This window comes from Sturnus vulgaris, chromosome 3 (assembly GCF_052056855.1).
Source record: "Sturnus vulgaris isolate bStuVul1 chromosome 3, bStuVul1.hap1, whole genome shotgun sequence".
Classification (NCBI taxonomy): domain Eukaryota; kingdom Metazoa; phylum Chordata; class Aves; order Passeriformes; family Sturnidae; genus Sturnus; species Sturnus vulgaris.
Genome location: NC_142245.1, coordinates 29,711,772 through 29,726,393, shown reverse-complemented (window position 1 = coordinate 29,726,393; position 14,622 = coordinate 29,711,772).

Below are 14,622 nucleotides of genomic sequence, written 5' to 3'. Positions count from 1 at the left end.
CCTGCCATGGGCAGGGACACCTTCCACTACACCAGGCTGCTCAAAGCCCTGTCTAACCTGGCTTGAACATTGCCAGTTATGATGCATCCAGAAGATCTCTGGGCAACCTGTTCCTGAGTGCCACCATGCTCACAGTAAAGAATTTCTTCCTTATATCTAATCCAATCCTCCCCTCGACAGTCTGGAGTCACGACCCCTTGTCTCCCTCTGCAGCCCCCTTTAGGTACTGGAAGGTGCTAAAAGGCAGGGCCTCATCTTTTCCAGGCTGAACAATCCCAGCTCTCTGCCTGTCTTCATAGCAGAGGAGCTCCAGCCTCTGATCATCTTCTGAGCCCTCCTCTGGACTCTCTTTAACTGGTCCACAGAGTCACAGAAAGGTTGGAGAGCACCAAGTGGTCCAAGCTCCCTGCTCAAGCAGGGTCATCCTAGAGCACAGGGCTCAGGATTGTGTCCAGGCAGTTTTTGAATATCTCCAGTGTGGGAAACTCCACAACCTCTCTGGGTAATCACATCCTCATGTTGTGAGCCCCTGAGTTGGACACAATAGTTCATTTGGGGAGCCATAAGAGTGGAGTAAAGGAGCAGAATCACCTCACTTAACCTGCTGGTCACACTGCTTTTGATGTAACCCAGGATTCAATTGGCTTTCTGGGCTGGGAGTGCACATTGCCAGGTCATGTTGAGCTTCTTATCCACCAACAACCCCAAGCCCTTCTCTTCAGGACAGCTCTGAATACATTTCCCACCCAGCCTGTCTTTGTGCATGAGACTGCCCCAACCTATGTGCAAGAGTTTGCACTTGGTCTTGTTGAATTTCATGACGATCTCACAGACCCACCTTTCAAGCCTGTCAAGGTCTATTTTCAGATCTGAGTATGAGTGTGACCTCACTCAGGGTTATTTCCAGATGGTCCTTGGCAGATGTACTTAAGCACTAGGTCAATTACCTGTGCTGCTCCTTTTCTTACATGCAAGGAAGAAGGGATGAATTCACCTCTCTCAAAATAGCTTGATCCATTCTCTGGAGCTTTTGACATTTCTCACAGCCAGCTGAAGTGGACTGTGGGAAACAGATATGCTGCTGAGACTTTTTACCATCTTAAATGACTAAGAGGTTCATCATTAGACATGTCCTGTCATTTTCACATTGTGAATTTTGAGATAAAGCATTGGTATGCAAGACTAAGGACTTTGAGACTTCATCTTCCCCTGGGCATTAATTCTCCACACACTTTCTAAAGCCTGTTCTATCAGGCACTGGGATCTGACCCTGGTCATGGCTAAATGACTGTTCATGATGAGCAGAGGCAGAAGCAAAAAGAAGTGAGCTTTTCTAGAGCTTGCTGCTTGTGCACCCAATTCCCAGGGCACTCTTGCTATTATTTCTAACTGGTCAAATTTTAATCTTCCTTTCCATAGCTCTCAACTGCAAATACATTTGAAAACTGCAAATACATTTGAAAACTGCATTATGACTGCCTTAATTGAGCCCTGCAATTTAACTTTTTTTGTTATTTCATTTTACTCCTCAAATAAAGGCTTTAACTAAATTCTGTTTGTTTACCGTGGATCTCTCACAACACTGCTTCCTGTAGAATTATTTACTTTTATTTATTCATTTATTCATTTATTTAAGGCATAACTCAGAAAATTATCTAGTTATGGCTAAATGCAGATTTTTTTCTTTCAGTCCCCCACATCTCAGCCTGTGATTTCTTGTCAGCAATCTCAAATTTAACTGGATGGATGCACACTTGAGAGAAATCTGAAAGCACTGGGGGTGGTAGGTTTGGGGACTCAGTGAGTAGCAATGCTCTCATTGAATTATCACCAAATCACATTTCCAGGCAATGTTGAAAGTGCCATGCTGCTAAAGGTGTTTAAAAGAGTGAGATCCTATTTTCTTTTTCTTTTTTTTTTTTTCTTAATTGGAGCTAGTTTATTTGCACTATGTAGACTAGGAAAGGATATGTGCACGGTTCTGAAAAGAATGAACTTATTGAGATGTTCTCTCTCAGTTCTAACACAGTAACAGTCATAAATGCTTATAGAATTTGATCATATTCTTAAACACTATTAAGACAACATAAGGAATCACTTCAACACTGTGAAAGGTCAGAATTAATCTTACACCCTTTATCTTCATCCACTTTACATGTGAGTTCAACACAGTATCATCTTTCTCCACCTTCAGCTGAAATTGCCACAGAAAGCTCTAACCAGGTGGTCTGGAAAAAGGTTCAGAGATGATCTAATTATACACATCTGGAAAGCTGGTAGGAAAAGAAATGAGGATGTCAAAATCCTTTGCTGTCCCCATTATTGTTAGTGTGATAAAGTTTGTCCACCAACACTGTGTGGTTTGCCAGCAACCCAGGGAGCACTCCTTGGGTCTTGAAATGTCTAATATTTATATGGGATCACAGTGCTACAGGCAAGATATACCAGCTAGGTGTTATCTAGGGCTGCAGCAGGACCAGAGCATACTCTGATGGGTGTGGTGATGTCTTCAGCTGAGGGAGAGGGGTTCCAACTCACTGGTCTTGTGCTCTGATTGATTTGACCCTCAGTGTGACAAAACTCCAATGTGTGAGCAGCCAGCTCTGGTTGAGAGGGACAAACAGAAACCCTCCAGGCATCTTGCTGGTGCCTGATTTTGTCTCTGTGTAGGACCTAAGTTGTTCTAGGACTCTCAGCAGGTTGGAGGAATCACCTCTGTTAATAGCTGGTCATCTCTGTTCTGTTGCTTCTCTCAGCTTGCTCATGACAATTTTGCCTAAAGAGACAATTCTTTTGCACAGTAAGTAGCCCTGCTGCTCTGAGATGGAGAAGTCCCTAAGCCATCTCCTTGCTGGACTTGAAAGATTCATTTTGTCTACTTCTCTACTGCTCATATTTGTCTTGTCTTTTGTACTCTCACTAAAAACAGGCTGCTTTGGGAAAACTGTCCAGTTTTGTGGTGAGAACAGAAAACTGAACAGAATGGCATAGGTACTAATCTAGCTCTGGCAAGACCTTGTTCTTTTTTGAAGCATTAAATGTCATTATGCTATTTTTTTCCTTCCAAGTGTTAAGAGATAGCAAAAAAAATTCCTGACATAACTATTAGAGGTATTGTTACACCAAATAATTTTAAAGTGCTCTGAGATTGAGAAGTGGAAAAAAACAACTTAAAGACTTAATTAATGGCACCAATTTTGCTGTTTATTATTAGTATTGGTTAATAATTAACACCCGTATAAATTCACTGAGATATGTCAACATCATTCACCAGCATTGAGAACATTAGACATGTAATGCAGGAAGTATCACTCAATGTAAAAAATGTCCTTTGTGACTAATCAGTATATTATTCATGAAGGCAAGCCCAAAAGGCCTGGGATATTACTCTGTGTGTAGGAGACCCTCACAAGGAATTACCAGATTCCATACAGAGGTCAACAGGAGGCTCAACTAAGAATCTTTAATGTAAGAGGATTACATTATTCACACAAATTTATTATCAGTAAAGCACATAGCATGATTTGGTGAACCATTATTAGCTACTATCAGTGTTTGGGGTTTTCTGGTGGTTTGGTTTTGTTTTGTTTTTTGGGGTTCTTTTTGTTTTTTTGTTTGTTTGTTTTCTTGTTTGTTTTGGGGTTTTGGGGTTTTTTTTGTTTTGGTTTTTGTTTTTGTGGGTTTTTTTGTTTTTGTTTTTTGTTTTGTTTTGGTGTTTTGTTTGTTTGGTTGGTTGGTTTTTTTTCATAAAATGTATATGATAACAATACTGGCCATACTTCTTCCACATAAATGCTTTGGGATAAAGAGCTGAGGTTGATGATATCAATGTTTTCATTCAATCTGTTATACCCAATTCTTTATTTGTGGAACAGAGAGAGGAACAAAATCATGCAGAAGGAAAAATATTATAAATCTGATATTTTCTGAGGATTTAAATTTAGCCTTCCCCCTTAAAAGTAACTTTCAGGTTTATATTTTTCTTATTTTTACTTAATTGTATTTATAAATGCTTGAGATTTGAACAAATATTTTACTTGATGCCAATAAATTTTTCAAAATTATATTATAGAAATGATAGTAGGTCAGGTTGCAGGTTGCAACCAGCTTTAAAATAAAAAAGATTATATTTTAGGTTATAGATATTGCAAAGCTTTTCTGATTGCAACTGGAGAACGGAATTGTAATTTTCTGAAGAAAATGATGAAAAGCTTTGTTTCCAACAAGATTCATCCTGCTATCTCAGAAGCTTCCAGAGAAGTCTTGATGAAATAGAGAAGAAACAGTTTAAATCCATACTTTATCCTTTTTTTTTTTTTTTTACACAGGGTTGATGTTAGATGCCAGTAAAAATGTGCTATTGAACACCACTTAGTAAGGAGCAGTATTTTCCTGCTGGTTTCTAAGATAGATGGTTAGAGAGCCTTCTGCTACTGTGAGGCCAGAACTGAATGTCCACGGACAGCAAACTAGTCCTTGAAAGGGAACTCTGTGCACAACCAAGCATAAGATTTGCAAATCGTTCAAATACTTGGTTCAGCCTCATCTCTGATACTATAAATATTCCAAAGACTTTGAACTGATGGACTAAAGAGGGTTGAATTTCACCCAGAGTGAATGAAGAATCAGGATCAGCAAAAGTCGTGTATATTTAAATAACAATACCAAATTGATCTTATCCTTTCCCAGTGCATTCCTGGGTCCACTTCTCCTCAATTCCGTCTTTATATGGTATTAACTCTTTCAAAATAAAGAGATGGAACAACCTCTTGGTTTCTCTTACTGACTATGTAAGTGTCCTTGGGGGCTTAGATCATGATTAATATATTGATTACCATTTTTAATCTTTCATGAAAACCACTTACAAAACCCTTTACTTTCCTTGTTAAATGAGACATGCACATGCATCTGTTTGAAGCAGGATTTCCTTTAATTGATTTTTTTATTAAATGTTGGCTAGTCTGGGGAATAACCCAACTAAAATAAATATCCTTTAAAGATTGTATCTCCCTTAATTCGTACAATGACATGAAGTGAGAATCTTCCTCCCAATCCTGCACAACACAAACAGGTTGAATTTATTAACCTTAGCTTGTCATAGCTTGAAGACAAAGGATGCTTTCCACAGGGCAGCCTTCAAGGTCCGTGCAAGCACCAACAAAGGGTTCACCACAATTATTGTCACTACAGTGATTATCAAAAAAGGATAATTAATATGACAGCTTTTCAAAGGGCTGCTCAATTTCCATAGGTTATATAAACACAGATAGTAGGAGCATCTGCTGATAAATTGTCTCTGAACACTAAGCATTAACTGAGTAGGTGGATATTTACCCTTTGCTGAAGTTACAAAGCAGAGTAGTGATTTTGTTTTATACCACAATGCAGTAACAAAGTTTGTCATTTGTGTCTGGATACTAAAAAAGAATGGAAAGCCCTGTCTGGTGCAAACGGGGCTCTTCTTGTTTCCAGATAAACCACACAAGGGATCTAATCCCTGGTCTGCTGTCCAGCATGGGGAAGCTGCATTTCATTAGTAATCGAAAGGAAGGTCTTAACTCCTGAGTTTAGTAGATTGATTTGGTTGGTTTTGGTTTTAGTTTGGTTTTTTTCTACAGGTTATCTATTATTGATATTCTGTAGTTGTAAGGCTGAATTCAGTTTCTGGAAATTCTGCATCCCAAGCACAATCTGCTCCAAGGTCTCAATCTAACCTGTAGCCATTTCAGAATATAGACCAAAGTCATGTCTCAGCAGACATTTTTGATAATTATGGATTCCAATAGCAAACAACTGGCTTGAACTTTTTAACTTTATTTAAATACATTTTGGTAACATATCTAAATGTAAGATATCTCAGTGGACAGTGTGAGTACAAGAGTAATGTTAGACAAGTGGAAAAAAAAGGAGTTGCATTTCTTCTTTCAAATTATTTTTCAAAAAACAGCAACAAATTAAAAGTTGTTATTTCTTCCTTCACATTTGTTTTTTAAAGGTGCTTTTTCTTCTTTCAAATTACTATTTGTAACCCTATGACTTGCTGTCATAGAGATGTGTGCCATTTGTTTGATAGAGAAGCTCAGATCAATGAATTTGACCCTGTCAGCAGCCTCTGCTAGGCTGGTGCTCCATCAAAGAGCAAAAGAGATAGCTGGGTACCAGAGACAGGTATCTGACCAGACACAGCCATGAACTAAATGAATCGATTGGGAGAAGCTGGGGTGACCTACCCAGCTTTGTAATAGTGCAAAAATACGGGAAAAAATACAGCCTACAGCCCCTTTTGTGAAACAGAACAGAAAGTCATCAGAGAAGACTGGCTTCAGTGTTGCCCTTAAACCTTTCCCCAATATCACCAGCTCTGCCAAAATTGGGTTTTTTTTACCACAGGCAAGACATATTTTCTCATTCTAATATGGCAATGGAAAGATAAAAATGACAGAATAATAAGTGAATACAAAAAAATTTGAAGGCCAAACCTTAAGTTATGGAAAAAAGCAGTGCTACTTGAATCACATAACTGTATAGGCTTTCACAAAATACCAGCCTTCTTCAATCAGTAGAAAATCCAGAAGGAAATGTTTTGAATTTGAGTCCCTCATGTGTGTATATGTCTATGTGTGGGTGTGATGGAGAAAGAAAGGAGGAAAAATAATCCAATAAAACATTTATTTTTCAGGAATGCTTATTTTCCTCTTCTTTGAAAAAGAGTTCCAACCTCTGTCAGCTCTGATAGAAAATAGGTGTCAGCAGAACTGAGTTCCTCACCCAGCAGCCGTCAGTGTCACCCCCACGACCACCTGCAGCACCCTTCACCCCACAGCAGTACCATCTCTCTCATCTTCCTTCAAAGGGCTCAGAAGCAGGCACAAACTAGGCTCCAGGCTCCATCATGCAATAAAGAAGCACAGTGTCATAGGTAGAAATCCAATATTTTCTGAAATAAATGAGTTCATTTCTACTGTTGGTTCTTAGGAGGTTCAAAACTATTTCAAGGTGACATAAGTCACTTCCTCACCTCCATTTGTTCTCTTGGCCTGACTGCCTAACTTTCCTGTCATCTACATCTCGATTTTATCCCCAAAAAGTTTCTGATGCACTATCAGAAGTGAATGTCAGCTAGTTCTCAGCTTCACCTAATGAGCCTAGCTTTTTATTTTTGTCTTATGGGACAGGATGCAACTTATAAGAAACCTCATTTTTTTTTTCTTCTTTTTCTTCTTTTCTTTTCTGTAGTTTCTTCTTCTCTAAATGAATTCACTGGCAGTGCACTGAGCCACAATGCCACCCCAGAATGCAAAGTGTCCTCTGCAACTGGATCACCAACATCAGGACTTTCCTCCTGGAGTCTCCCCAACTTCTGCACTGACAGGTCAAATCTGGAGAGCTGGGAGCTTCTAAAGCACCATGAACAGAATGGCAGGTATCACTCACAGACCCTCTTACCCCTCAAGACCTTAGCCACCACAAACATAGCTGCCAAGACTGCTTCCTGGGAAGGAAGTAACTAAGAAAAAATTCTTATGCTGACAAAACTTCAGTCTTTTTTGTCAATTCACTTCCCTTGGTTTTCTGTTGCTCTCTTTTATGTTTGCAATAAATATCAGTCATTTTGATATAAAATTTTGTCTGTACCTATATTCTTGTGGATTTCATAGAGATGGTTGTGGTTCTATTACCTAAGCAGCTTTGAGAACCTCATCCTATGGACCATTAAGATGTCAAAAATTTGACATTGCTGTGAAAAACATGTAAATAATTTTAGATTTCCCCCCAAAATGGCAGAGAGTGGGAGTGAGGAGTGCCTGAAAACAACAGGCTGGTTTTTAAATTAATGACATTTTATCATTGCAAATGACAGCTCTTCCGCCCACAGTATTTGGTGGCCTATGGCTTTTTCTTTTAAAAAAAGTCCCATATAAAGTCCTTTTTCTCCTAAATTGAAAAAAAAAAAAAAAATCCCAAACACAGATACTGACTGGGTTGAGAATGGATTGTGGGCAGCCCTGGGGAGAAGAACCTGGGGGTGTTTGTTGAGAAGCTCAGCATGACCTGGCCATGCACATGTGCATCACAGACAGCCAACAGTATCCTGGACTGAATCAAAAGAAGTGTCACAAGCAGTTGAGGGATATGCTTTTCCCCCCTGCTCTGCTCCTGTGAGACCCCACTGGTATCCAGTAACCCACTCTGGGCCCCCCACCATCAGAAGGACATGGACCTGTTGGAGTGAGTGCAGAGGAGGGCCATGAAGATGCACAGAGGACTGGAGCACCTCTTCTATGAGAATGTTGTGGTTGTTCAACATGGAGAAGTTTTCAGAAAGGCTGTACAGCACCTTTTAGTGCCTGAAGGGAGCTACAAGTGAGCTGGAGAGGGACTTTTTACAAGGGCACATGGTGATAGAACAAGGGAAAATGGGTTTAAATTGAAAAAGAGTAGATTTGGATTACATAGAAAGAAGAAATTATTCAGTATGAGAGTGGTGAGGTCCTAGAACAGGTTACCCAGAGGAATTATGGATGCCACATCCCTAGAAGTGTTCAAGACCAGGCTGGGTGGACCTTTAAGCAATTTGGTCTAGTGGAAGTTGCCCCTGCCTGTGGCACAGGGTTGGAACTAGAAAATCTTTAGGGTCCCCTTCGGCCCAAACCATTCAATAATTCCAAGAGATGGATGTTCTTCAAGTGAAAAAAAAAGAACATTAAAGACAGATTCATTGTATAGAGGCTGGCACGGGATGTAGAAGTCAGATTCCTTCACTGGATATCGTGTCAGCTACTACTGGTGCAATATCTGTAGCTTCAAGTAAGCAAGGGAATTATTAGCACAGTTCAGACTCCACATCCCTGTGTGCTGAGGGTCATCATCTGTATGATGGTCTCCATCACATAGACTGCAGTAACTAAGAGTTGTTTCTTAGGACTGGAATAAATGGGGACCTTGTTAGAAGACATCCCTTACCACTATCCATCTTGCCCTTGCTGAGGCTAACCATGAGTTACAACCATTAATTTTTAATATCTTAATCTCTGATGCAGCACCATGATGCCCATACTTTGCAATCGCCTCATCCATCTTCTCCTGTGGAATGTCCCTTGCTCAAAAAAATCTTCATGCCCTTCTGAGGACCAGCACAACCAGTGACAGGATGCATTGACAGAGATGAAAAGGGGGAATGACTCTGTGCTGGGCTGTCTGGGTCTAGTGTTTTGGGTCAAATGTCTCCCAGCTACTAGAGACATGATCAAAATGACAAAACTCCCAGGAAAAGTTGGTGCTACAACTGACACTCCACATCCTGCCTGCTGCCACACAAATGCTCACTGTCATTAGAGATACTAACTCAGGATCAAAAGCCGGGATAAGGCATTTAGAATCTCCTGGCTTTTGTCAGTTTGCATCAAATCTTTTGTTTCACTGGCAATATTTAAATGAAATGTAGATTTATCTATATTTGCACTGAATTTCTTGCTGATTCTTAAAGCAAAATCAAACCATTCATGGAAGGTTATGAAACATGCAATGCTTTCCCAGGAGATAGCCCATTCTCTCTAGGAATATCTTGTTTTGGCTCCTGCAAATGCATATTTTAGATCCACTTATACATGTATTTATGCATTTTTTAAAAAGCTTCCTTTTTGGCCTATTAAATACATTTTCTGGGTCAAGCTGTATCTTTGTAGCCTCACTCTGCAGCAAAGGTGGATCTCAAGTAGCATTTCATTCCTATATCTGTGTTTCCTAGCAATCTGTGATATCAAAAATTCAGCTTGGAGATGTCACAGCAGGACTGAGTCAACATTTGTTTAAAGCCACTGGAAGTAGTTCCGACAATTAGTAGAAACAGCAAAAGAAATTCCGTCAGGCACACACAGAGCCAGCAAGCAGGAAGCTTACAGTAAATTTGTCATGCAAGGCTGGTGAACTTTAAAGCATTTCCCACTGTGAAAGCTCTGTCTTCTTTAGTTAAATTAGAGAGAATCAGCTTGACACTTTGATTAATATGAACACGAAGGGGCTTTAGAATAATTAGCAACTCTGCACCTCACTCCACCTTTTGCATTTGAGGTCCTCAGAAAACTTCTGGAACAGTCACATCATGTCTGGTAGTGATGCTGCTACCAGTTCATCCTCATTTTCGAGGTAGGGTTGTTGAGACACAAAGGATGTGGTGTGACCAAGGTTGCAGGAGCCTAGCAGAGATTCTCAAGGACCCAAGGATATATTACTAATTGGTTATTGCTCTTTAAACTCATTGCAAACAAATATATTTTTTTTCTCAATATAGTTTTTAAATAAGACTACTCACTTTAGAGACAAAAACATTTTTCCTTCTATCATTATTTGTCCAGATAATGTCAGAGAACTGTACCTTTTCACCCATTTCCCTTCGTCTGTTGAATGACAATAAGTCGCTTGGCTTTCCTTGAAAATTGCCTCTCAATTGTTGTTATCTCTGAAAAATTAGAGTTCATCACACCATCAGGATTCCATTTTTGCTTTTCTCCTTCATAAAGACATGCTAGAATTTATTTTAAATTACTGTTCCAGCATTTATTTGTAATGACAAGGGGCTCATATAATGTTACCCTCAGAAACAGCTGGGGAAGGGAATGATGATATTGCACTGCCAAAATTCTCCATGCTACCTTTTGTACTTTCTCCCATGATACTTCCATAGCATGGGATGCAGATGCTGTATTTACATAATACCTGAGCAATAGCTTTAGTTGCCCTTCAGAAAGGAAGAGGCAGAGGAAAAGACAGAGGAGGGGCAGAGCTGGAGGAGCATGGCTTTCTGTGAGGAAAGCAAACCTGATTTTGTCCTTCCGTGCTGCACTAAGGGCATAACTCTCACTATCCTCACCTAGCCCAGCACACAGCAGACACTCCTTTCCTTTATTCCTTAGTGGTGCCACTTCCAGGCAGGTGTGGGAAAGACAGAGAGGTCTGCAGCAGAGGCAGTAGCATCTCTGCATGGCCAGCTGCTGACCCTGATGAACAAGAGGGCTCATGCAGTGCCTGTTGGAAAGCCAGACCTCAAAGAGATTTGGGGAGGCTGTGAAGGCACAGATGATGCCCTTAACTGCTCTGATGCCTGGCTCATAGGGCTGGGTTTTTTGCTTTGTATTGTACCCTGGGATCACTGAAGTACCTGCTGGCAGCCATTTCCTCCTCTGTGCCTGACAGAGAAGACATGCTGCTCTATTGTGGCTTGGCTTTCTTTTGTTAATGGGTTTTTTGCTCTCCAAATCAAAAGTAAAAGCCTGTATTGTTCTTAAATAATCACCTTATATTTTCCTTATTTCATATCTTACTATAGACAGAAGAAATTTTTCAGGAATTGCTTAAAAGCATCCTGGCAGTGAAATACAGCTTTGTTTTGCTTTGCATTCTTTAGACAAAGTGTTTGCAGTTTTGTGTGTTATACTTAAAGATATAAATAAATATATAGACCATCCTGGAAAATTAAGACAAGGTTTTGAAGCCTCATACTACTCACAGGTATCAGAATCCCTCATGATAATATCTGAGGAACAAAAAACACATGTAGACAGAAATGGGAAAAAATACACAGTTACAATACAGGTTAGCATCCTATGTCTGCAAGTAATCCTACTGAATTCCAGCAGCATGCTATTCAATAAAAGTGAGGATAGGGAAATATGCCTTGAAAGAGCGACAGAAGGGTGCAGACACACAAGACTCAGAGTGGCCTGGAGTTGATCAATGGGTAGAAGCTGTGAAATGGATCCCCAGAAAGAAAAACCTTTGTTGCGTGTTCTGTCAGAATAAGTGATTTCAGTCTAAAGACTCTTTTGCTGTCTTTTGTTGTATATAAGAGGTCAGTATTGGGGGTCAGAGTTTCATTTTCAGATATACCTCTTGTCTGTTGTGCCAAGAAAAAGACAACCTGGTCACACAGTGACTAACTTGTTACCATTTGCCCAAAATGTTAACTTTAACTTGTGGAAGTGTTTTGGTAGCTTTGGGATCATGTCTGCTTTGCCTCAGGAAGAGACACGATGATAACACAAGAATGCAGTACATAACTCACCAATATCTGTGTGAATTCCAGATCAGAAGGGAATAGGAATCTTAGGAGAATACCCACCAAACTTGAAGGTTGTATCTCCTGAGATGGATTCTCTGCCTTCTGCCTCTTTACAGTATCAGAAGGAAGCTGCATCCCTATATGCAGGAGCAGGGACAATGCTGTTTGTGCTCCTTGCTCCAGCTCTCCCCTGCACCAGACTGAACCAGCCCACAGTAATCCTGCCCAAAGTAACACCTTCTCCCATCTCCTCCTGCTTTGGTGGTGGACTCAGGAAAAAATATTTTATGATGTTTCATCCTTCCCATTGTCTGTAGGTTAATGTGGATAACCTGGCACGCTCATGGAGTTCAGCAGGGCTGTGCTTATGGGTGCTCACAGGCAGGTGGTGTGGGAGACACCAATTCAGTGTTGTCCTGCAGAATCCAGTGTGCACCCATTTTATCATTTCTCTTAGTGATGAAGAAATGTACTCTTCCCTAACTTCCTGTCCTCTCTCTCCATCCATTCAACTCATCAGCATGTGCATAAGAAATAAATCCAGAAATGCCCTGCTCTTGTGCAGGATTGAGTCATGTTGCTCATGTTTATCCAGCCATCCCTCTGGAGGAGGGTTTGTCCTGTGGGAATGACAGCTGCCAAGTTTGCCAGTGTCACCAGGTTTACATGTTCAAGGATGACCTGCCTTTGTCAATGAGGTGGGCTGACTCCTTAGCTCAAGAGACATCAGAATCAGGGACACACTTCGAAGCTCTGTGGCTTCTCTCAGGACAGTGCTGCTGGGGCTGCAGTGTTCACTTCAGCATCTGTGTACTTTTCAGTACCCAGGATCACTATGAGTGGTCAGAGTGGCCAAGGCTTCTGGGTTCATTTATTTTTTTCAATAGAACACTTCAAATGCCACTGTAACGGAGCTTCCCTGTAGTCATTTAATTCCTTCTAAGGCAAATAACCTTAGTGTCCATCTCCCCTCTTTGCTGAATAGTACCCAGAGCTGTTACAAGTGCCTGAAAGGCATTTCTCCACCTAAATAATTCAACACAGATCTTGTGCACGTGGTGTCTAGATGGCTCACAGAAGAGGAGCCTTATGTTTGTCATCTGTGAATGAAAAACCTTTTCATGCTTTGTCAAAACCTGTGTCTATAGATCTCTTCTGAAATCAGTGCTATGGGCCAAAATGAGAGGGTGCTATTGGTTTGCTCAGGGAACCAGAGAACAAATGCTGATCTGTTGTTTATCTCTCTTGGTGTCTGGATTTCAAACCAGTATGAAAAGAAGTGGGGGTTTTCAGGACTGTTTGCAGTGGGGCTGAGAGCCATGCTGACACAAGCTGTGGTCAGAGCTGACCCTTCCAGGTGGCAGCTTCGAGCACTGTCTGTGAACTGTGGAGACCATATGGTTTTTTCTCACTCTGATGTTTTTTACCATGAGTCAAGCTTAAGTTCACCAGAGAAAGTCATTGCAGGGTTAGCTGATCTGCATCCACCTTTTCTGGTCTGCAAAGTAGGTGTCCATCTGCAAAGCCTTTCAATTATCAGTTTATGTATCAAGCTCAAGTGCCAGTCCATGCATAAAGCTTGCTGACTTGTTTTTAGAGAAGTACATTGTCCAGATTCACTGCCTAGAAATCCCTGCTAGACTGTTCATTTCTTTATGTCTTTCAGTCCTGTTCTTTTTCATTCCATGGTTTTTTCTTTTCTCTTGCCTGTATTCTGTGATTCTGCAATTCATTGAGGCTACTTTTCCCATGATATTGGTTACTTTAGCAACTTTTCTCTAAGAAATCTATGATTTTGGGTTTTTTATTCTTTCTGAGTTTTCTTATTTTACCAAAACATAGGGAGCCTTCTAGTGGAAGGTCAAATATGATGGCAATAAAGTATAGAATTATTGAGAGGAAAAAAGAAAACAAAATGGAACCTTTCTATAAGAAATGAATATCTCTTAAAACACATTATACCACTGCTGTACACTACTAGAAAGCAAAGAAGGGGGAACCTTAGACCTTTCTTCAAATAAAATAACTCCTTTTTGGTGACAAAATTACATCTCCTAATCATGTGGTTTTGTTTTAAGCAGAAATAGAAGCAACAGTAAGCATCTCTCAAAAAGAGCTTAATTAAAATGTTAAATACCCTTCCATAGAGAAATTTTCTTTCCCAGCAATAAACCCTCACTACAGAGTTAATTATTTAAAGTAAAATATTTGCTTCTCTATGTCTGTATATAAGAGATTAACATATTAATGGGAATGTAATTACGTTATAAAACTCCTTTTTTATTTGCACTGGGTTTCAAGATGCAATGTTTCAATGTCATCTGATATTTGTCTTCCTTTATAACCTCAAGCGTGCAGGGCACATCTTTTAATGATGATGATTATCATGGTAAAATAGGAATTTTTAATGTCACAAAGAGAAATTTCCTCTTCCTGCATTTTCTCTAAAGGTACTGTCTTGAATACTTAGAGTGTGTTTTCTTGTGATTCTTGCTACATAAATATTTGTTTGCTATCAAATCATCTGAATAAGAGAGTCTGAGTTTTTCTTTCCTCATTGTAGG